This window comes from Macaca nemestrina, chromosome 4 (assembly GCF_043159975.1).
Source record: "Macaca nemestrina isolate mMacNem1 chromosome 4, mMacNem.hap1, whole genome shotgun sequence".
Classification (NCBI taxonomy): Eukaryota; Metazoa; Chordata; class Mammalia; order Primates; family Cercopithecidae; genus Macaca; species Macaca nemestrina.
In genome coordinates this window covers 170,386,648-170,409,810 of record NC_092128.1, presented here as the reverse complement: position 1 = coordinate 170,409,810, position 23,163 = coordinate 170,386,648, and the positions used below count along the sequence as shown (strand labels likewise).

Below are 23,163 nucleotides of genomic sequence, written 5' to 3'. Positions count from 1 at the left end.
AATGAGTTGCCGTGCCTGAATGCCACATTTGAACAGTGCTTAGTAGGGGCAGTACACAGACAGTGCAGGCCTCATCGTAGGATTTTAAGTAGATGACATTCATATTTTGTTTACATCTTATTTTCCATCATTGTAAGATTATCAGTTAAGAGTATGATACCCCAAAATAACTAGACAAAAATTTACTTGTTACTGTCTATATAAACAACCCTTACCTTACAGGGATATTTTCAGAGGAATTTGAAAGAATCTGTGCAAAATGCTAGGCACATTGCCTCACATATAGTAAGTTCTCTATGTATATTGGCTGCTACATTGCATTTCATTACCTACTTTTATGCATTTTAAAATACTATTTCCTTAAAAACTGATATTTCATATCCAATTTAATGTTACTCACATGAATGCAAGTTAATATACAATGTCAAATAGAATGCTTCTAAAATGTAAATTAATGGTTTACATCTTATCTTTTAAAAATTATAATTAAAGGATATAAATTAAAGAAATACGCCAATTTTATAAAGACCATGCCAGTGCTTAATATTAACCAGATAAAACCATGAAATAAATTTCTGTTTCTGCTCCTTTAATTTAATATTATTACTTATTAAATTTTGTATTATTTTCCCTGCCATTCAAGCCAAGGCACACATATTGAGAAGGATTAGTCTGTCTAGTCAATAATGATATTTTGTGGTAATAGAGTGGTTTCAAGAACAATGTGTGTATTATTTCCAGCCATAAACAGATAAATCCATGGGCTGCAATGGGAGTGACTGGTATTTCCAGGTCTGTTTGATCATGCCATTAAGTAGTGATTCATCTGCTGTCTATCATTAAAATTGGGATGATTTTCTCACTACTGTGAGATGACAGCATTTCTATTCATATCCCATTTCAACGAGTCAAGAAAAAACACAATAGCCAGAAATCACGATAACATGTATTTCAGATACACAAATAAATTAGAAAGTATCATAGAACTCTACTGCTTAGAGTTTAGTTTATATATAATAACACAAGAGTAACTGATAAAAATTATAGCACTTACCATATATCAAGAAATGTGCTATGTGCTTTGCATAGATTATTTCATGTATCCCTTGGAAATAGCCTATTAAGTAAATAATTTGATACACTGACAGTAGTTATGTAAATGTATCTCTAGTTATTGGGGAAGTGGATAAAATTATCTTACTTGATTATTTTACAATTATGGAAAGTTAGCATTTAAATGAAATATGATGACAGTCTACCTAAAACCCTAATGTGAAGCTTGAGCCTCCTAAGGTTCAGTGTTGTTCAGAATTTAATGTTTGTTCAATAGTGTTTAATATTCAAACACAGGTAACTCATTGCCTCTGGTGGCACAGGGTTCAATGTCAGATTGGTATTGATTTTTTTGAATTAATCATCTGGGATGGGGAGTGATACTTAGAGGAGAGGAAAAAATATGTATGTTTGTGTGTGTGTGTGTGTGTTTACGTGTATATATAAAATTATATTCATACATATGTAAGTGTAATATAATAGAAATATACCTATAGAAGTATAATTATATATGTGTGTATATATATATTTTAAGAATAGTTACATGAAAAGTCACTAGATCTGTTTAGCTCCAGAAAACAATGATTTAGAATTAACAAATAGGTGTAGCTGTGAGGTTGATTCTTAATGAAAAAAAAAGGTAATAGGTCCTAAATTCTAATTATTTAATCTATGAAAAAGAAAAGAAGGGAGGAAGGGAAGAACGGAGGAGAAAAGGAAGGAAATGCTTTGTAAGGTGCTGAGTTTCTGCAATGGCCCAATTCATTCAAACGCTGGGAGTCTTTCTAGCAGACCATTGTTTAAAAAGGGATTTGTGATGGGTTGAGATAAGAACAAAAATTCGTAGCATCTCTTAGAAACTCAATATTTTAATATGTTTTTGCTTTAATGCTCCTTGAAGGCTGGAGAATTATTTTGTAGTAAAATAAACTCTTTCTTCCCTCTCTTTAATGTCTAGATAATTTAAACTAAAGGGAATTTTCTAGCAGTAAGTGGTAATATTTAGAAAAATCTTATTTAGTTGGCTTAGATGGGAGAAATGCTAGAACTAACTGAATTTTTAAGATATGTGATATCCAGTTAAATCCATGTGTGTGTTTGTGTGTGTGTGTATGTATGTGATAAAATATACGCAGACATATACACACACGTGTATTTAAGCATCACCACTATCACCATCAAAAACAAACTGGGTACTCAGCTTTTGGTCCAGTTATGTGCTGATTTGTTTTTGTTGTGTCCCGGATGACTGAATTATCAGCTGAGTTGAGTTGGACATTGCTATATTAATATTTTCAAAGATGATTGATGATCAAGGCCCAGCATTTGAGAGATGAGAATTCTAAGCATAGATGTTATCTGAGGTCAGATCAGAGAGATCTATGTCCAATCAACCAGGAAGAAGACTGAAGCAGCCATTCCAAAGAGAGATCTGGACAAAGAATTCATGTTGTAAACCAAATGCCAGATGATTGCTCTGTTTTAGGTAAAAACATTTAAACGGTCAAAAAGTTCCAACTGTCTTGAAAAATTATGTAAAAGCCATATTATGAAAGTCTAAATATTTCATGAAGTTCTATTAATCTTAGGATGAAATACAGCTAGACATTTAGCCTGAGGCATACAGAACTTTTTATGGAAAACGCAGAATGCCAGTAATATCTTTGCAAGTTTATGCACATTCCTATTTATATGCATGTTTTAGACTCTTCATAGAAAGAAAGTAATTTACCCGAACACTAAGGTCACTCACGGGACACAGTATCTTCTTACTTGAAAAGTTCCATATACAGATGAAGAATATGAGCTAAATAAAAGGGTGGGGGTTTTCCCTTGTCTTGATTTTCAAATGTGTCAGTAGTAAAGACTTAAACCTTCAGAAATATTTTCCCTGAAAAAATAAAATCAATGTTGGATCTTTGTTTTTGATAGCAAACTTTCTATTTTTCATATTTTGGTATTTTAAATTGTGATATGTTTTTCTTCATAGTGATCGTGGTAATAACAGCAGAGGGAATTTGCTAAAAGTCAAAATTTATACGTGTATCTTGAGAAGCCAAGATAATAATAAGCTAGTTATGCATTATTTGCCAGATTGGACAGCCTTTTAAATAAAAACATCACCTAAAGGTCTGAATTTTATCTTGTAATTTTGTTTCAGTTTCATTTTTTGGTTGGTTGATTGATAAAACTACAAAAATACTTTGTATGTAATAGAAATTCTATAATCTGATCAGCAAGATATTGCAGAGAATGTAAGGACAAAATACATGAGGAATAATTATTTTAATGATAATCGTTCAATTTAGAAAAAAAGATCTGTGTTTCCTTGTTAAAAAAAAAAAGTGTGTGTGTGTGTGTGCGCGTGTGTGTGTATCTCAGTAGAAAGAGCTGGAATTCCGTTTCCAGGTGAAAGAGGTGTGTTAATGCATCAAACAGCTGAGAATTGCCAAGGCATTTCTGAGATCATGATGGCCCTGTACTCACCCTTCCTGATAATGAGTTATAAATTACAACCTGCCTCTCTACACCCAAATGATCTTCTCCATCAATTGTTTGGACTAGTGCTGTCCAATAAGACATTCTGAGATGAAAATATCTGCTGTCCAGTTTTCTAGGTGTCATCTTCATGGGACTATCAAGTACTGGAAGTATGTTTAGTATGGCTGAGGAAATGAATTTTTAATTAATTGAAATTTTAATGTACATACCCTTATGTAGCTAGTGGCTACCTTCTTGTTCAGCCCCTTGTAAATGCAAATATGGACATCAAAACTTGAAGAATTTTCCTTTTGCAAAAGTCTTCCCTTGGTACAACCGGGTCTCCTTGGCCATTGCAAACTTTATTTTCAGCAACCCAAGCAACACTCCATATCCCCACACATCAAAAAGATCATGACTTAGAGGCAAGAGAGTCTAACATCAAATAGGGGATTGAAGTGTCATTGCGACTCAGTGGTAGAATTTTTTCTGGTAGTATTATTTCAGCTACAGTGTGGGTCAACAGGCAGTCATGGTTGGTCTGCAAGTCTTAAATCATCTCCAATATGTGGCTCACTATTAATATTTTAAAAATTAAAAAAAACACTTTTCAAATGTTCCAATTTCCAACTATAATTTTGCAAACGCATTTTTGTAATTATCTGCTTATTATTTGAATTTTCCAATTGTTTCTATTTACAATATATTGTTGGGGGTCTTGTAATGTACAAGTCTATGCACTAGTCATATGCAAAGGTAAATAATACAAAGCCTAAACTCAAGGAATTTGCAATCTCTGGCGCACAGTGGTCAGAAAGAGCAAAAGTGTGAAAGGCCAATGGCTGAGAGAAGTAATAGCTTCTTATGAGTTCAAAGGAATAGTTTTAAAAGAATATCTGAGAAAGCAGAGTAACAGATTAAAGATTCTTGATTGCCTGGAGCCAAGAGTAAATAGTAGTGAAATAATAGAAGTAATACATATTATATTTTGTACCTGATTTTATTATAAATACTAAAATATTCTCCACATATGAATTAAAAATGAAATCTCTGAATGACTCAAAAACTTGTGTGTAAATATATCCAAGTGCTAAAGATGCTCTATCCTCCAAATCACAGAGATTTCTTGGCATTAACAGGTACAGGCTTCATGGCCACATTCTATTATTAGCGCTAACTGGGTTCACTTAGATAGAAGACCTCAAAAAACCATGTATGAAAGAGACTGTATGGCTAACCATGACAGTAATAGACTCAAAAATGAGGTGTAGTGCAAGTTTATCAGAAGTAAATAGCGAGTCTTTCTGGGTGCAACAGCTAGATAGGGTTCACAGTTAGAATACAGGACCTCAGCAACAGTATTAGCCCTATAATATCCATTATTTGTTGAATAGCAATCTGATACCATACTGTACTAGACTCTGTATTTGTAGTTTCAGTTAATCCTCATAGCAACTCTATAGGCCCTACCTCAATTATAATCATGTCCATTTGAGAGTTAATTAATCTTCCCTAATTAGTATGAGCAAATCCTTCCATATAAATAAAGATCTTTAGACTCTAAAGCTCATACTCTTAATGAAAGTATCTTGCTTTCTTATACAAGTGAAGTCTGAGATGCACCATATGAAATTATCAAACTGGTTTGACTCCAAAACAATAGCCATTTCATATGGCTTAAACTGATAAAAGCAGTCTGTCTGAGCACTAAATAATATCTTGGAAGGTTATCTGCACGTATGATGGTGTGTTATGGGTGTCTCCAAGTTATCTAGAGAGTCTCACTTCCAAATGGAATTTTCCTGAATGATAAAAATCTTAAGCTAGCTCAGGCAGGTTCTCACCGGGGGATGAGAGATACTCTTAATTCAGCCAGGAAAGTATGGCATAACGGAAGGGCGTAGTCTCCTGGCTGAAACTGTGTTTCTCCTATTATCCTATTATCAAGGAATTACTCTGGCAGATTTATTTTTATTTACTTATTTTCTTGTAATGTGAAGATATGCCATCTTACTTTTCTATCACATTTTTTTTTCAATTTTAAATTTTGATGTCTAGTTATGGAAAAAAAAATTTGCTGCAAACAACGTATTTTACTCACTAGCAAATAGACAAGAGGTATTCAGGGGAGAGATGGTGAGATAGTCTTTTTTTGACTTCTTAGGTTATAGGTTTTGATAAGGTTACTAATGAAGTTAAACAAGGTTTAATCTCTTATTTCCTAAGGGGATAAGGAAACCAGAAAGAATGGTGTGTTGGTCACTCCATCTAGACAAACCTGTGGTGTGATGGAAAAATATTATACTAAGACTCAGAAGACCTGAGTCCTATCTCTGTACGACCTACAGCAAGTCACTCTTTTTTCCTTAGCCTGAGTCTCCTAAAACCTAAAATAGGGTTGATGGCATTAATACCTACATTTCAGTGAAAATGTGAGTCTCAATGAAAATGTATGACAAAGAGATTTGTAAATTCTAAAAACAATATGATTCTAGCTAGATCCTTTTTTTTTTTTTTTTTCTGAGACGGAGTCTCGCTCTGTCACCCGGGCTGGAGGGCAGTGGCCGGATCTCAGCTCGCTCACTGCAAGCTCCACCTCCCGGGTTTACGCCATTCTCCTGCCTCAGCCTCCCGAGTAGCTGGGACTACAGGCGCCCACCACCTCGCCCGGCTAGTTTTTTGTATGTTTTAGTAGAGACGGGGTTTCACCATGTTAGCCAGGATGGTCTCGATCTCCTGACCTCGTGATCCGCCCATCTCGGCCTCCCAAAGTGCTGGGATTACAGGCGTGAGCCACCGCACCCGGCTAGATCTTAACTGACATCCATCACATATTTAATATGGGAGTAATACGTCTCAATTTTTTTCCAAAATAATTGTGTCATATTTCATTAAAGATTCAACTACATTAAATATTCTATAAACTTAAATTGATATACTCAGGAAAGATGTATCAAGGCCTTATATTCTTTTAGATAATTTCTAAAATAGATATTGGCTTTATCTAAAAAAAAAAAAAAAAAAAAAACAACTTCCCAAAACCTTTAAAGTAGGTAGTTGTTGGACCTCTAAATTATCATCTTCTGTACCTGGTTGTGACTCAGATTTAAACTGCAATAGTCTGTGGCTAGGACTTAAAGGAATATATTTGTTCACACTTTTGTTGGAACTTTCTTCTCATAAGTTTCATTAGAAACTATTACTTTTTTTTTTTTTGGTGTGGCTTAAATAAATATCCTTTGAACTCTGCCAAATGAATTTCCCTTCCTTTCATATCACCTGGATTTGCTGAGTAACATGTTGGTTAAGGATGAGTATTGTCTGAATTTAGACTTTCAGTCCTAGTCCTAAATTAAATCTGTCTCTTCTACTTAAGAAAAAGACATTTCAAAATGTCTCTGAATTTTTCTGTAATTATCTAGACCATCTAGAGATACAAATCTTGATAGAAAAGTTATTGTCTTTTTCCAATTTGTCTTGTAAAAATGAGTCTTTAAGGATAGAAACACATATATGAGTCATTAGATTATTAATTAGAATGCAAGTACTTTAAAATAACTACTAAATTGCAATCATTTAATTGTATGATTAATACAGTAAACATCTGAAAGGTCACGCCTTCCAGAAAGTTACCCTGATAGTACAAGCAGATATGTACTCAACATAGTATGTATGTTTTAATTTAGGGCTTTAAATAGTATGTATTTATACAGATTGCTCAAAATCTATATTTCACATTAAAAATATAAATTAGGTATTCAAATAGGATAATAGAATTTTTTTAATTTAAATAAATGACCTTTGATTAAATTGTTTGCTTTACTATAAACATATTAAGAAATAATTAAGCAAGAAAAAATATATGAGTATTGGGATTAGGCAAATGAATACATTTAATATAACAATGTATTAAATTATGTTTAGATTATTTGCCAACAAATGCACGTCAGTTTCTTCTGTAATAATTACAATATTGTTATACTGAGTGCAAAAGAATATAATATTGAACAACTCTCAATTCCTATCTTCTAGTCAATCCCTTAGACTTTCTTTATAAAACGAATATGGCACTAGAATACCTGTGACTCTTTCAATGGGTCTATAGGAACAGAACTTATTTTCTGAGTAATACTAAGGCATTATTTGTCTTTTTATTTTCATCCTCTTTCAAGTGTGTGGTAGACTTTTCAGAGGTGACAGCATGTGATGATGTCATCACTAAGGCTGATATTGGAATGTGTTGCTTGTGTGTTTTTTGTGTTTTACATTCTTCAAGAGTGTAAAGAGGTCTTCATAACAAAAAGCATAAAAATTTGCTACTCTAGAAGAAAGTTTAACCCAATAGGAAGTACTATACCAAGAGGTTAGCAGAATGACTATGCTGCTTGACATTTACTTCCTACTTCTGAAGGCATAGGATTTTGGTCTTCTAAAATTACATAATGTATTTGCATCAATATTATTTTGTCATTTTTTTCTCCTGTGGCACCTATAACTTGAGAGTTTTCAGATACATTTAATCAAAACAGTAGATGTGCTTGATAAAAATTTGTCTACCAAAAGAGAAATATAAGCAGTTACTTTTCTTATATTTAACATGTGTTAATATAGGTTACTTTTCTTATATTTAGTACAAATTAAAAATTGTTTAATTTTGGCAGCTTATCTTTTGCTCCCAAACAGATGAAAGGCAAATCTCTCATCTCACCAACTCCAAAGCCACAGAGTTGTATCACTTACCCTGGCCTTATTTGTTTTTAAGCATAGACATTTTATACAGAAATTACAGTGTTAAAGCATTTTTAAACAACTCTGAAGTGGCAGTTTCTTCTCCACTATTTAAATTATGTTCCTTCAAAAGAAGAGAACATGATGTCCAAAGGATAGGTTTCCTCATAGTAAAAAATTGGAGGAATCACTTTTTTTCATGGTGACACTATCCAGATCTGAATGACTTCATCAAAGAAGTGGGTCCTTTGCCATTAGCCAAACTGGAGTATTCCAAGTATCCTATTCTAAGTTTCCAACAGAAAAATCACTTCTGAAGAATATCTGCGCACTCTTGGGTACACTACCAGGCCTTCAGAGTTAATTTATTAACTAACGAACTGGAATCTTTCCTCCAAATGGGTTGTGAAATTATTATCAAATGAAATAAAACTAAGCTCAATTTTACTATTAAAGGTCAGAAACTAATTTCTTTTTATTTTATGCCTATCAATCTGGTTTAGTTAAAACTTTCATAAGTTCTCACACTCAAATGTACCCTGAAGATATTGGATTAAGGAGCATGTGTTAAAGGATGTTGCTCTTAGAATCACATTATTGATTAAGTGAATGGATGGTGGTAGGAATTGTTGCTGCCCTTCTCAGATCCCCTTTGCTGGTCCCACCATTGTGAGTGCTGAGAATGGTATGCAATGCATCTTGACTTCAGAAAATTGCAAACAAACAAACAAAAAAACACATATCCTTCAAAAAAGAGACAAAGAACATAACTGTTCAAGCACAAAGCTCCATTCAGAGCAGAAGAAAAATTCAGAGTGCCTGCAGTAGTACGAGCACAAATTTGTCTTATTTCAGATTTGGTAGAACCTGTGGGCTCAGGTTGGTGAGAGATGGGTACGTAAGGTCCACTCTGTGAAAAAATACATACGCAGTGATTATACTTTAGTGATCAGGCTCTGAAGAAAGAAAGACAGAGAGAAGGAAGAAAGGTCGGGGAGAGGGAAGAAAGAAGGAAGAAAGGGAGGAAGGAAGGAGGGAAGGAAAGGAAGGGAAGAGAGGAGAGAAAGGAAAGAAAAAAGGAAAGGAAAGGAAAAAGGGAGGGGAAGAAAATGGGAGGGAAGGAAGAAAGGAGGGAAGGAGAAGGGAAGGAGGAAGAAAAAAGAAGGAAGAGAAGGAAGGAAGGAAAGAGGAGAGGGAAGGAGGGAGGGAGGGAGCAAGCAAGGGAGGGAGGGAAAAAATGTAATCCCAGTATACACCACAGACAAGATTTTATTGGACAGGAGTAAATGAAACCTGCAAAAGAGGATCTCCACCAGCCAAATACACAGGCATGTAGACTGTTTTCTTCTCTACACTCTGTGGCTTTATGATAAGATGCTATTAACACGGTATAAGAAATTTATTTAGTCTTTATATTTGTATGTCTATATCTATGTATATACGTATATGTGTAATATGTGGGTATATGTCTATACACGCATACATATATTGTATTTATCTAGAAATTTTTGTTTGTTTGCTTGTTTTCTATTTTAATCAAATGGGGGAATCAGTCTTTCTCAGATATGCTTAACCATGGTCATAAATTTCCAAGTTAAGAAACATTTTGCCCCTGCTCAAGGTAACTTTCTGACGTTGACATCATACAGAAACTACCCTAGTTCTACCAAATTGCTAAATTTAAAATTTTGGTGCCATAGGGGGCAGAAACCAAGTAAACAGCATTTACTTCATAGAGAATTTCAACCTGAGGCTTAATTCTATCTTGGAATGTTAGTTTTATTCACATTCCCTTGTAGCCATTGGCATTCATTTGTCACGTCATGTGTAAGAAGGATAACAACATGGACTGGGATTGGAGAGAGTTAACTGGGTCCCTCAGGACATTGTCTAAACATTAGTCCCATATACCTAATAAGAGACTGATGTCTACAATGGGACCACAGACTATATTAATTAAATTTACTTTTATAAGAGATAGAAATGATAAATATGCTAAGGAATTTCCATATAACTTCCAGACAAAATGATACATTCAAATTTAGTATTTAGTAAATTTTAATTCTACCTAAATGATGTTTCAAAGGTACTTCCACATAGTAAGTTTGTTTGTAGCCCTCATATTTATTCATGATGATAATCAACAAATATGTTTAATTTTGATTGAGAAATGCATACAATTTTTATATATACTTTATTTTATTCACTGGTTTTCAATACTTTGAAAATATTAATGTGTCTTGCATTTGCATTATCTTTAATAGTTTGAGTTGATGATTTCTGTTTGACAGATTAATGCTTTTTCATTCTAAAGTTGAAATTAAAGCAGCTGAGTTATGTGCACTTTTTGTTACATTGCACTATTTCTAATTGGGGTACACTAGAATAGCAAGATGATTCAATATTAACTGTATTTATTTCACTAATTTAAATATTACTCACTATGTATCCTGCTTTTCTTCCTCCATCTTCTATTGTAAAGGAACCCCAAAGGCAAAGATGACTGTTGAACAGCTCATGTATTTTGTCAAGCAAAGTGTATAGGAGACAATTGTTAATTTAGCCATCTATTCCATTTCAACTGTTGAGATACTGTGATGATTAATTGTAGGTGTCAATTTGACTGTGTTGATGGATCCCAAATGGCTAGTAAATAATTATTTCTGGTTGTTTCTGTGAGGGTGTTTCTAGAGGGGATTGGCATTTGAATCTGTGGACTTAATGAGGAAGATTGAAGCACAAAGCTCCATTCAGAGCAGAAGAAAAATTCAGAGTGCCTGCCGTAGTGAGAGCACAAATTTCTCTTATTTCAGATTTGGTAGAACCTGTGGGCTCAGGTTGGTGAGAAATGGGTACCTAAGGTCCACTCTGTGAAAAAATACATACGCAGTGATTATATCTTAGTGATCAGGCTCTGAAGAAAGTAAGACAGAGAGAAGGAAGAAAGGTGGGGATAGAGAAGAAAGAAGGCAGAGAGGGAGGTGGCACCTCAATGTAGGTGGCACCATCCAATTGGCAAGGGGCATGGATGTTAAAAAACAAAAAATGCAGAAGAAGGAGAAATTCTTTCTCTCCAGAGCCTGAATGCCCCTCTGCCTTTAGAAATCAGAACTTCAAGTTCTCTGACTTTTGGACCCCAGGCCTGGCACCAGCGGTCCCCGGGGTTCTTGGGCCATTGGTTTCAAACTGAGAGTTCTCAATCCTTCCATCTTGGACTAGGCCATACTACCAGCTTTCCTGGTACAACAGCTTGCAGATGGCCTATTGTGGAATTTCTCTGCTTCCATAATTATATGAGTAAATTCTCTGTCTCTATAATTGTGTGATTTAATTTCTTCCTAATAAATCTCCTTTCATATATCTATTTATGTATATCCTATGTTCGATCTCTCTGGAGAACTATGACTAATACAGACAAAGACAAAACACAAAAATATCACATAGTACCTTAATGTGCTAGGAATTCTATATTTATAACAGGTCAACAAGTGGTGGAAGAAAGGAAAACCAAATTAAGTAAATAAATGTATATATCATCTTAGGCCCTAGTCATCAAATAGTGAGTCTTAAGAAACTTAGTGTGACTTATTATTTGTACTAAATTATTTCTTTTCTCTCTTCCTATATTAATATTTTGTTCCTATGTCTTGGCATTATTGATGTATTTCACTCTTCATTAACCGTAACTTTTTAAAGAATGATACTTCAAATCTTGGAATTAACACAATTGTCAGACCTGGAAATTACTCATTGCAACCTGTATAAACCTGTAAGTATTGATGTATTCATAACATATCTTGGATTCTAATAGCTGTTATTATATTTTCTACCTTTTGACAGGCATCAAAATAATGTGTTATTTTGCCTCTTTGACTACATATTTTTATTTATTAATTAATATGCCACACATCTCTGGAGATCTTTTGAGTAGAAAATAAAGAGTACATAAGACTTTTGGGTGTACCTCTTTGAGAGAAGTTGAGTGAGTCTACATGTAAGAAGATGAGAGAAAAGGAAGTATATTGGAGACTGTTAAGAGTGGACTGTAGTGAAGAAAGGGTACTCAACAAGCACTCTGGTTCTGTGTGTTTTCCAGTCACCTTGGTTGGGGTCACATAATTATTCCTAGCTAATGAAAGGTGAGCAAGAGTAGTATGTTCACACTGGAGGTGAAGTAATAAAAAGTTTATACACAATTCTCCATTTTCTCTCTTAGTTTACTGAGGTCACATCAAGGCCACATGTTGAAGATGGTATAGTTACAAGATGATGAGCTATGAGGTGGCACACAACCATGAAACCTTGTGATTAAGGTGGTAGAGCCTCCATCAGGCAGACTGGAGGTGCTAATGTGTGCCTTGTGAGCAGAGGCAGCTGCTAATGAGCATGGAGTATGTGGCATGAGCAAAATATTAATTTCTGCCTGACATATGGGGAACTGTTTGCTACTGTAGTATACAGGAATTCATACTGACAAAAACAAACATTGCCTCAGTTTTCTGAGATTAATTCAACTTCATGGGAGATACAGGTATAGATATAAAGATATGATTTATAAATTATATATATTAGAATATATGTATATATATTAAATATATAGCTACATATACTTAATAAATATTTATATTAAATAAACATAGCATTAGGGTTTAATAAAAGATATTCATTAATATTGGTATCCATTTATACATGGCTTGATCATGTTAAATCAATCAGCTAAATTTAAGATACTATGTCTTTTATCATTCAATGACCCAGAATTTATAAACATTTATTTATCTCAATGCCATTGGTTTGAGACTTATTATTTAGTTACGGGTCTTCAAAGACAAATCATTAGGTTTTCATAGTAGCCGACCATATTTCAGTGGAGAATGTTTACCTCATGGGACATGTTCATTTTAAAATGGTCAATTTTAGTTTCAAGTGCTATAACTCACTGAAATGGCTCTGGTTCCAAAGGGGTATTTAATTAATTCCTTATTGAGTCTGTGCAAAAGAAATGGCTAATATAAAAATATTAGACCTGTCACTTGTCATCTGCTCATTTTGTTTGCATTCCTTAGAAATTTGGCTTTTGTTCAGTTTCTTGGTTACATTGACATTCTTTTAGTTAACATCGTATCTGTTGTCTGTTATATGTCTAACTAATATCTCAGGAAGAATTTGTGGAAATTTGTTACAGAACAAAAGATGTGGTATAAAAAGAAATTAAAGTTGATAGTATTTGTAGGGCATATGAAAGAGCTGTAGGTACGAATTGTGACAAATCACTAATTTGGCCAAGCTTGCCACTTTAAAACAATGTGCCAGGCAATAGGTAATTCAGACAGAAAGAGACAGAACCTACTGGTTCAGGATGATTCAATCAAAGAAACAGATCTAGTAGGAGAAGCAGTACCTACAGGGGTTAAGGAGGAATTTTTTTTTTTTCAAGGAATTGGCTTGCATGTTGTATGATTATAGGATACAGTTAGGCAAGTCCAAAATTCCAAAATCTGTAGGGCAGGTCATCAGGAAAGGCAGGCTACAAGTTTTGGGCACAGTCTGAAGCTACTATCGTCATGCAGAATCTCTTATTCTCCAGAGATATTTCACCTCTGCTCTGAAGACCTTTCAACTATTAAATCAGGCCTACTCAGGTGATCTAGGGAAACTCCCTTAGTTATAGTCAGCTCATTATGTATTTTAATCATCTCTATAAAATACCTTCCCAGAAACACCTCGATTAGTCTTCAATTGAATGACAGAAGACCATAGCCTGGCAACACTGATAAGTATAAAAAAAGCAATCTGTCCTGCTCAGGAGCACCTGTTTCATACAGACGAGGAACCACTCAACCAGAAAGCATAACCTAGTTACTTTGTGCTTTTGCAGCAAAATGAAGAGTTATTATACTGCTGAGGGGTAATTCAGCTTGAATATAGGAGCTGAGCTTGCTGCTACGAAGGAGGGTAAGAAGGTCTACTTTCTGAACATGAGGCATTAACTGGGCATTCATTTCATGGTGCTTGTATTCTCAGTACTCATTGTAAGAGCACAATTGCAGGAACCAACTAAGACCTTAGATCCTTTGAGGATGAAGACTGGTATTATCTGACTAAGCAAACAACCCATGCATCCCACAGTGCTGTTCAAAGGTGAGGGAGACATAGAAGGAAAAGTGGAAAGAGGAGGTAACGAAAACAATGATCAGTACCAGTGACTGTACAGGAGACTGGAACTTACGCCACTAATTCTTCAGTGTGAAGGCTTTGGAACAGATTACAACTGGGCTGCGTCCTTGAAGTTTCTCTCATGAATTTGACTTACTGGAGCTCGTTAGGGGGAAATCTGAGCAAAGATGCACCCTGTAGGACACCTCTTATGTTTACTCTGAAGTCCTCTCAGCTCACCTCTACTCCAGCTGTGCAATCAGCTTCACAGAGCTGAACCTGACAGCATCTTGCTTCAGCTCTGCCAAGAATCTCTTAGCCTTTTTCTCGGGTTTTTCTGAAAGGAATCTGCCTGGTACAGGTGAGTCTTTAAAAAAACCTCGTAATGTGGAAAAGTTAACACCCCTTGGGGATGCCCTTGACCAAGGGAGGATTAAAGCCAGTGAAGGAAAGCCCCTCTTTTCCCTCCCTCATGCAACTGTAAGGTGGCAAAGGATTGAGCCCTAGCTGTTGAAAGTTATGACCAACTTTGACTTCTTTTCCTGTTTCACTCTTTCTCATGGTTTACTCCCATTCTTTCAGTTCTTGGCAGAAAACAAGCAGAAATTGACATTAAACCGTCTGACCACATACTAAATACTGTGTATGTTTCACGTGGTAGAAAAACTTTAATAAACTAACATTAAACCATCTGACCATGTACTAAATACTGTGTATGTTTCATGTGGTAGAAAAACTTTAACAAACTAAGGTACCATTTCTGTAGTAATAAAGAATGAAACATCAACATTAAAGACATATTTTTCATGAAAAATATATCATTATATTATATAGATCCTACCATTTGAACAATAATAATTTACAAGTGACAGTTAACCACTGTTTACATATCCCAAATATTTTATTTGTAAGCAAAGAGGCAATTGCCTAGTTTCTAGAGTCAGAACCTGAAAAGGTTACAAGTTTTAGAAAAAATTGACAATGATACATTATGGAGATTTAGTCAAATTTATCTCCATTTGCATGCATACAAATCACTATTCAACAGAAATATTTAGTTTGTCCTATTACTAGAATAAATAATTTTTAATTTTACCTAAATTTATAATATATTTAAGATCATAGCACAATTTCATAATAAATGCTACATTTGAAATATATTATTTAATGAAAAAGCATGTTTTCATCTGTTTCAGAGAATAGCATTTTACTGTCCATGAGATTAAAAAAAATCTCACATTTGATACAGATTTTTGAAACCCAAGTTACATTAATATTTCTCAAAATATTATTTCTTTACCAAAGTGAAAACTAGTTTAATATATTTGCTTTACCCTGTTGTAGAACTTCCTTGAAACCTCTGTAACTGCTAACATTTTCAAGGATAATGGTTCTAGATAGACCTTTTAGGGTAGTTTACCCTCAAATGTTGCCTTGAAATTTACTTTACTCATGGTATTGTGAATAAAGTTATCCCTAAGGGTATCTTTTCTGCTTTGATAAACAAAACACTCCGTTTTGTGAGATTAAATTCATGCATATCAATTGCTTTTCTTTCATCTATTCCCACCAGAGAATTTAGTAAATCTAGAAAAAGAGGCAAATAGGCTATGAGATAACAGAGGGTAAAAAAGGTGGTAAATGGACGGTATTTTATAGACGCTCTAATTTGGGAATTGTACTCTATTCTTGATATTCATCCAATTGGCTAAGATTTGCCTTTTATGAGTCTAATCCCTGACATCTCGACCGTGGGGAAGCACATAATTGTAGGATCTTCCTATTTCAGTAGAGGAAGGAAACTGCTCAGCCAGATGAACGTCAATTGGGCCGGAATTGCTGCTGAATAGAGGCTCACCTTAAGTGGTAAGGAAAATATGCTGGTTGCTAAGCTACTGATAGGCTTTGACCTTCCTCTGTTTAATGGGCAGTCACTGGGTCAAGGCACAAATGATGACGTTAAAGCTGGTGTTTCTTTGCTGATTGAATGGTTACATAGGAAGTGGCTAAGGGTTTCCTCTAAATTAGTTGTTACCCCTTGCTATTCTCTGACCTTCACTCCCAGGGTGAAGGGTGACTGGAGACTAGGAGATGGAATGAATGGGAGATTTACTGAATAGTAAAATGAGCAAACATTAAGCTGCTGTAATTGTATAAAAATAATGAATTTGTCAGCATTCAAAATAGCTTATAATGAAAAACAGGAGGACTTGTTTCAAACATGTTGGTTTATATTGTTCATCCTTTTCCATGTCATTATTCCTGATGGCAAAAGGTTGTGAGGTCTTATCCTTGAGTCTTTGCTCAAATTTGAAATGCCATAACCTTTTAAGATAAGGGTAACCAAGTGAACCTCAGAAATTAATAGGCACAACCCCAAGGCACAAGATATGCAGCCTCCTATAGTTAAGTTCAATCAATGTGGCTTTCATTGCTTGTCTCTTGCCTACTCACACACGTAGAGTAGCATGTTATGGCACTTACACTAATAAAGCCACTGCTATCAGAGCTCTGGATTTGACTTCCAGCAGTATTGGCTCTGTTTTACCCTCAAGCTTCTGGGTTAGTGAGTTATTGCTCATCAAAGAAGTTCTGGTTGGAAGAAGAGGTAAGATATCACCAGAGCAGCTGAGAAGAATAAGTAAGGTAAGAAGTCTTTGTGATTTCTGAGCCCTGACTGCATTTAGGCATTGTTCCAGGGGTTGGGTATACAGTGGGGAATGAAGAAGAAGACGTGTGTCTACTACCATAATGTTTCCAGTTACTCAGAGTCTGAAGCTGGACTCAGGCTAAGGCGCCCAGGCTGATGTTATCATTGAGATTTATGGGATGGGATTTAGGAGAAACTGGGACTGTCAGATGTATTGTGAGCTGAGAAGAGTTGGATTTTCCAACTGTGAGGGGGAGAACAGTGCTTTAACTTTATTATTTCACTGACAAGATCGATCATTTGAAAGTTACTAATATTGTGTTTCTATTGTTGGTGACATTTATCTTGCAGCAGCTCTCTGCTTTGAAAAAATTACTCAAATGGTCATTATAAGACCATTACTTTAAGACAAATATCTTTCTAAATTCTTGAGAATGGTTGGCAAGATATTTATTAATGGCTGGACTCAATTCAGATGGAGCTGCATTATCTCCATATTTCTTTGTATGCATATCTTAAATGTTTCCATGTATGCATTTTCAGTCTTGTCTAAGCTTTAAGGAGTCATCTGGGATATAGATGAACCTTAGTTTGTGGTTTACAGGTATTGAAACTTATGAAGATGACTGGAGTAGTTTCGATATAGACCAGATAAAGGGAAGAAAAATAAAGCATTGAGTTAAAACACACACACACACACACACACACACACACACACACACACACAGCATTGGAAACAATGACAGATTTTGTTTTCGTGCTTAGATTTCAATAGTTGACCATGACAATAACTGATAAATGTGTGATAAACAGTCAAGCATTATTAAGTGCTCTGAATAAGTATAAAACAGGGGAGAGAGTAATGGTGATAAAAGTTGGATAGATGGTCATAAAAGTTCGCATCGAGGAGGTGACATTTGAGTAGAAATCTGAATGAATGAAAGCATCCTGTCATTTGAATGTCTCAGTGAAAATTAACCTCAGGGAAAAGCCTGTTTAAGAAGGAGACAGGACTCCAGCTAGAGTATAGTCAGCAGAGGGGCTGGTAAATGGAAATGTGATCGAAGGTAGCCAGGGGTTAGAGCATAGAAAGCCTTGTAAATCAACATACATATTTTGGATTTTCTTTCTAATATTAAGGAAAGCCAATGAAGGATTATATTCCTGGAAGTGAAATGATCTGACTTGTGTTTTAGAAGAACTTCATTACATACAGTGTGAATAAATTCTAGAGGGACAAGAACTGAAGCAGAAAGTTGAGTTAGAAAACTATTTCAGCAGCCAAGATGAGAGATGGTCTTAGTGTAGACTAAAATAATAGCAGTGGAGATGACAGAAGTAGTTGGATAATGGATTTATTTTGAAGATAGAGATCCCAGGATTTCTACTGGATTGCATGTAAGGAGTACAAAAAGGGGAGTCAAGATTAACTTCAGGTGTTTTCATCTGAACAACTGGGAGCTTAATGGTGCCATGTTCTGTGATATGATACTTTGATAATTTTAGGTGTCAATTTGACTGGACCATGGCATGCCCAGACAGTTGGTCAAACATTATTCTGAGTGTGTCTGTGAGAGTGTTTCTAGAAAGACTAACATTTGAATCAGTCGAAACATTTGAGTGGGTAAAGCAGACTGTTGTCCTTATGGTCGATGGGCCTCATCCAGTCAATTGAAGACCTGAATAGAACAAAAACGCTGAGTAAGAGATGTCTGTTTTTGCCCAACTACTTGATTTGGGACATTTATATTTTTCTGTCTCCAGGCTAAAACTAAAGAATTGGGTCTTCTCATGTTCTCATGTCTTCAGCCTTCCAGCTCTCAGACTGGCACTTATAGCATTGTCTCTCTTGGTTCTCAGGTCTTTAGATTCAGACTAGAACCACACCATCAACTCTCCCGGTTTTCAAGCCTTTGGACTCAGACTGGAACTACACCATTAGCTCTGCTGGATGTCTGCCTTGCTCAATGCAGATTTTCAGACTTCTTAGTCTCCAGAATCACATGAGCCAATTCCTTATAATAGTACTCTACCATCCATCTGTCCATCTATCTATTGATCTATCTATGACAGCCAAGTATAAAGGGGTACCCGGAGAACCTCTGACCAGCCTGTGCACTGGGAGAACAAGGTGGAGCCACTGGAAGTTCATGCCATCTGCAGTGGGGAGGAGCCCGGCCCCTCTTTTTCCTGTATGGGAAACTGGGATTCAATCTGTGAGATGAGGGCCTGTTAACAGGAACCCCGCTGTTGCTTCCCCGTGTTGTTTTCCTTTCTCCTTTTCGCCCAAGAAATTCCATCCCCCTTACTCTTCAAAGTGTCTGCAAGCCTAACCTTTCCTGGTTGTATGACAAGAACCCAGATTTTCCTACAAGATATCTATGTATCTATCTATGTATCCATCTACCTACCTACCTGCCTACCTACCTACCCATCCCTATTGCTTCTGTTTCTCTGGAGAATCCTGACTAACACAAAACTCTTGGGAAAAGAAGATAATTTTATTTGCTCATTTGTTTTTGTTCTCATTTCTTTTATTTTGTGGTGTGCTAAGAATTAAGAATTATATTTTAGAATGGCTAAGATTGTTACGATTATTAAGTATCAAAGTGGAATTATATCAGAGGCATTGACTTTTACAGTCATGGGAAAAACAGAAACTGGGAAAATACATGTGGAATTTATCAATGTAAAGGCTTTGAAAGAAATAGTACTTGGCAATTACTTCTGGAGGATGATTAACTCTGTCAAAATATACTGACTTGGAAAAGTAAGAGGAGGACTGAGTTGAATTTGGCAACTTTGATATCATTCATGACCATGCAAAGAATAGTTTAAAGACAGTGGTGGATGCCAAAGCCTGACTGAAATAAGGTCAAAGAGCATAGATGTGAGGGAGAGAGGATACATATAAATTATTTAGTGGTTATCACTGAGAGTTATGCTATAAAGAAGAAGATATAAATGGGATGGTAGGTGGGGATAAATATGAGATCATGGTAGATTTGTAAATTTTTGTAGAATTTTTAAAATGGAATCTATGCTTTAAAAGAAGATAGAAGCTATGGAAGCATATTTGCTAATAGAATGATCCAGTGAAGAAGGGAAAACTGTTGATTGAGAAAAGATACGACATAATTGCAAGTGAAAATAATAAGTGTAAGCAAGATGCAAGGAATCACATCAATTTTTAGAGGAGTTGTCTCAACAAAGGAGTAAAGTGAGTGAGTCCACTAAAACCGTGTAGCAGAAGCAGAGACACACTGAGAAAATGTGAGGCTAGAGTTGTCTTTGGCTAAATCTCTTGTTTCTATTTTACTTGTTTTGAGATACAGAAATTGTTGGATTTTAAATTTGCCAGCCTGGAAATAACTGGCCTCCCAGTCAGTTTGTATTTCAGGTTGCATGCAGGGAACGTCTTCCTTATCAGAATTATGGTTTTTGTTATGTCTACCTGTAGGCTAATTGAGTCCGTATTTATCTTTCTCGTAGAATCATGTGGAAAATGGCCAAAAACATCCAAAATGCATTGACATTTTCAATACTTATTAGTATTACTCTTAATGCTATTGTTTCAGTGAATATTTGTCAACAATTACTTTATTAAAATTTTATTATCCCATTGTTGTTTATTGATTTTATGAAATAGTTTTTCTGTTTCATAACAGGGATCAACAGCCTCCAAAATCTTCATCCTCCCTGCCTGTCATTCAAACCACTGGGCCGTAGTGGCCACAGTCTGTAGTAACACAATATCCAAGATAGCTCCTGACTCCCTGCCTTTGATCCATGAGGAAGCATGCTATAAAAATTGGGCTTCCCTTCGAAGTGCGTACTTTCCAAAGGTCACTTCAGATGTGGACATGGAGGTGGAAGAATACAAAGGAAACTCCCACTGCTGTAACAAAGCATCAAAAACTGGGTGGCTCAAAACAACAGAAACATATTGTCCCACAGTCCTGGAGTCTAGAAGTCTAAAATCAAGGTGTCAGCAGGACCATGCTCTCTGTGAAACCTGTAGTAAAATCCTCTCTTGCCTGTTTCTAGCCGCTGATGGTTTACTGGGCTGGCAATCTTTGGTTTTTGTTGGACTGTGGATACATCACTCTGATCCTCCATCTCCACATGGTGTTCTCCCTGTGTCCCTTGTCTGTGTTTCTTTCCTCTTCTGAGAGCACCAGTTATATTGGATTATGGGCCTACTCTACTCCTGTGTGACCTTGTCTTAACTTATTAAATCTTCAATCACTACACTTCCAAATAAGGTCACATTCTGATGTACTGGGATGTAGAACTTCAACATATCTTTTCTTGGGGGTGACAATTCACTCATAACAGAACAGAATCTTAGTGAGACCAATGGCTTACTCTGCTGCCCGGTGGAGTTGTCTCAATTCCTGCCCGGCTGCATTTGATAATTATTATGGCTTCAGTGAGCCTTCTGTATCTGGACTCTACCCTTTTCTAAACAAGAGGTTAAGTTCGGCTATCTTGGGATTACTCCCCCTTTGGGTATTGGCTTTGTATTAGAAGAAAGGGCTTAGAAATAGCTTGTATTTTAGGTTTCTGGGTACTGGCTATGATTCCACTCAACATCATTGTAAAATGCTGGGCACTCTTATTGAGCAGTTGCATAGAACTTATGAGTGGTCTCTCGTGGAGGTTGGACTACATATTTTATAATTGGAAGACTGATACAATGAATTTATGGGGTATTCAGAGAAGTGGACAATGGTAGCAATAGTTATACCCCAATAGCTCTTCTCCTGGTTTCCTTAATGCTAATAAATTATTCTTAGGATAGCCCTTGGCCACACAAAATAAAGGCTGAAATTTTCTGAGTTCCAAACTTGTGATGGTAAATATTGAGTGTCAACTTGATTGGATTGAAGGATGCAAAGTATTCTTTCTGGGTGTCTCTGTGAGGGTGTTGACAGAGGAGATTAACATTCGAGTCAGTGGACAGGGAGAAGCAGACACACCCTCCATCTGGGTGGGCACCGTCTAATCAGCTGTCAGCAGAAAAGCAGGAATGCAAAGAGCAGACTGGGTGAGACTTCTGGCCATCCCATGCTGGATGCTTTCTGCTTTTGAATATTGGACTCCAAGTTCTGAAGTCTTTGGATGCTTGGACCTACACCAGAGATTTTCCAGGAACACTCAGGCCTTCTGCCACAGACCGAAAGCTGCACTGTCGGTTTTCCTACTTTTGAAGTTTTGAGACTTGGACTGGCTTCCTTGCTCCTCATCTTGCAGATGGTCTATTGTGGAACTTCACCTGGCGATCCTGTGAGTCAATCCTCCTTAATAAACTCCCCTTCATTTATACATCCAATCTATTAGTCTTGTCTCTCTTAAGAACCCTAATACACCTTGCAACTAAGTTATGGGTATTTGGATGTCAGAAGAATTGATGTGTGCAACTTTAATACCATATTATTTAAAGGAAGGGTCTTGTTCTCTACCCCCACCCCAACCTTCGTCCACGCTGTTGCTTGAAATCAAGACTTGCTTTTAGGCTATCTTGGGATATGTATCAAGATCATTATCCTAAGATTAAACAAACAAGCAGAAAAGAATGCATCCGGGATGAATATATAGGTTCACAACAAACAGTGGAGACAACAGGTATAACGCAGAACTGCTATATTTGGGGGTTTCAGCAGGAACTCTATGTAAGTCACAGAAGTCAAATAGGAATAAGGTTCTTGAATGGGCTTTTCAGACATTCCAATCTCTTGTCTATAATACAATAGTCACTAGTGCTGATCATTTGAAATAAATAAGCATCCCTAGAGTCCTCAGACTTTTTGAAGATAAGAGACAAATAAATATATTTCTTGAGATTAGCAGAGTGGAAGTTCTGAAGTGTTTTACATTAAATATTAAAAGCTGCTATTTTGTTGTCTAATATAATTTGATAAAGCAAAGCCCAACAATTACATATTTTATATTTATTTTACACCTAAGATTCTAAGCTTGGATCAAGGTTGCTTTATAGGCTGTAACAAAAGCTGGTCAACATTAGAATCCTAGTTGATTAAAAATTTAAAAACCCATCTAAATATGAATCATGCTTATGGAGGCCAGTTGGC

The 23,163-nt window shown here is 35.9% G+C and overlaps 2 long non-coding RNA genes across 9 annotated transcripts in view; one reads left to right on the top strand and one right to left on the bottom strand.

Annotated features, from left to right (window-relative positions):
- LOC139362600 (uncharacterized) overlaps positions 1-23,163 on the bottom strand; it is a 391,421-nt gene that overhangs the window by 162,007 nt on the left and 206,251 nt on the right. The gene's annotated exons all lie outside the window — the stretch shown is intronic.
- On the top strand, positions 10,108-22,807 carry LOC105472794 (uncharacterized). 5 transcript variants are annotated; one of them, XR_011622741.1, is made up of 6 exons: positions 10,948-11,099; positions 11,959-12,031; positions 14,392-14,779; positions 16,208-16,284; positions 18,929-19,199; positions 20,737-22,807. It is a non-coding gene; the product is annotated as an uncharacterized lncRNA (long non-coding RNA). The 5 variants fall into 5 exon arrangements; XR_011622740.1 differs by lacking the exons at positions 10,948-11,099; positions 20,737-22,807 and adding an exon at positions 10,108-10,348 and having other exon boundaries at positions 18,929-20,683; XR_011622738.1 differs by lacking the exons at positions 10,948-11,099; positions 20,737-22,807 and adding an exon at positions 10,108-10,361 and having other exon boundaries at positions 18,929-20,683.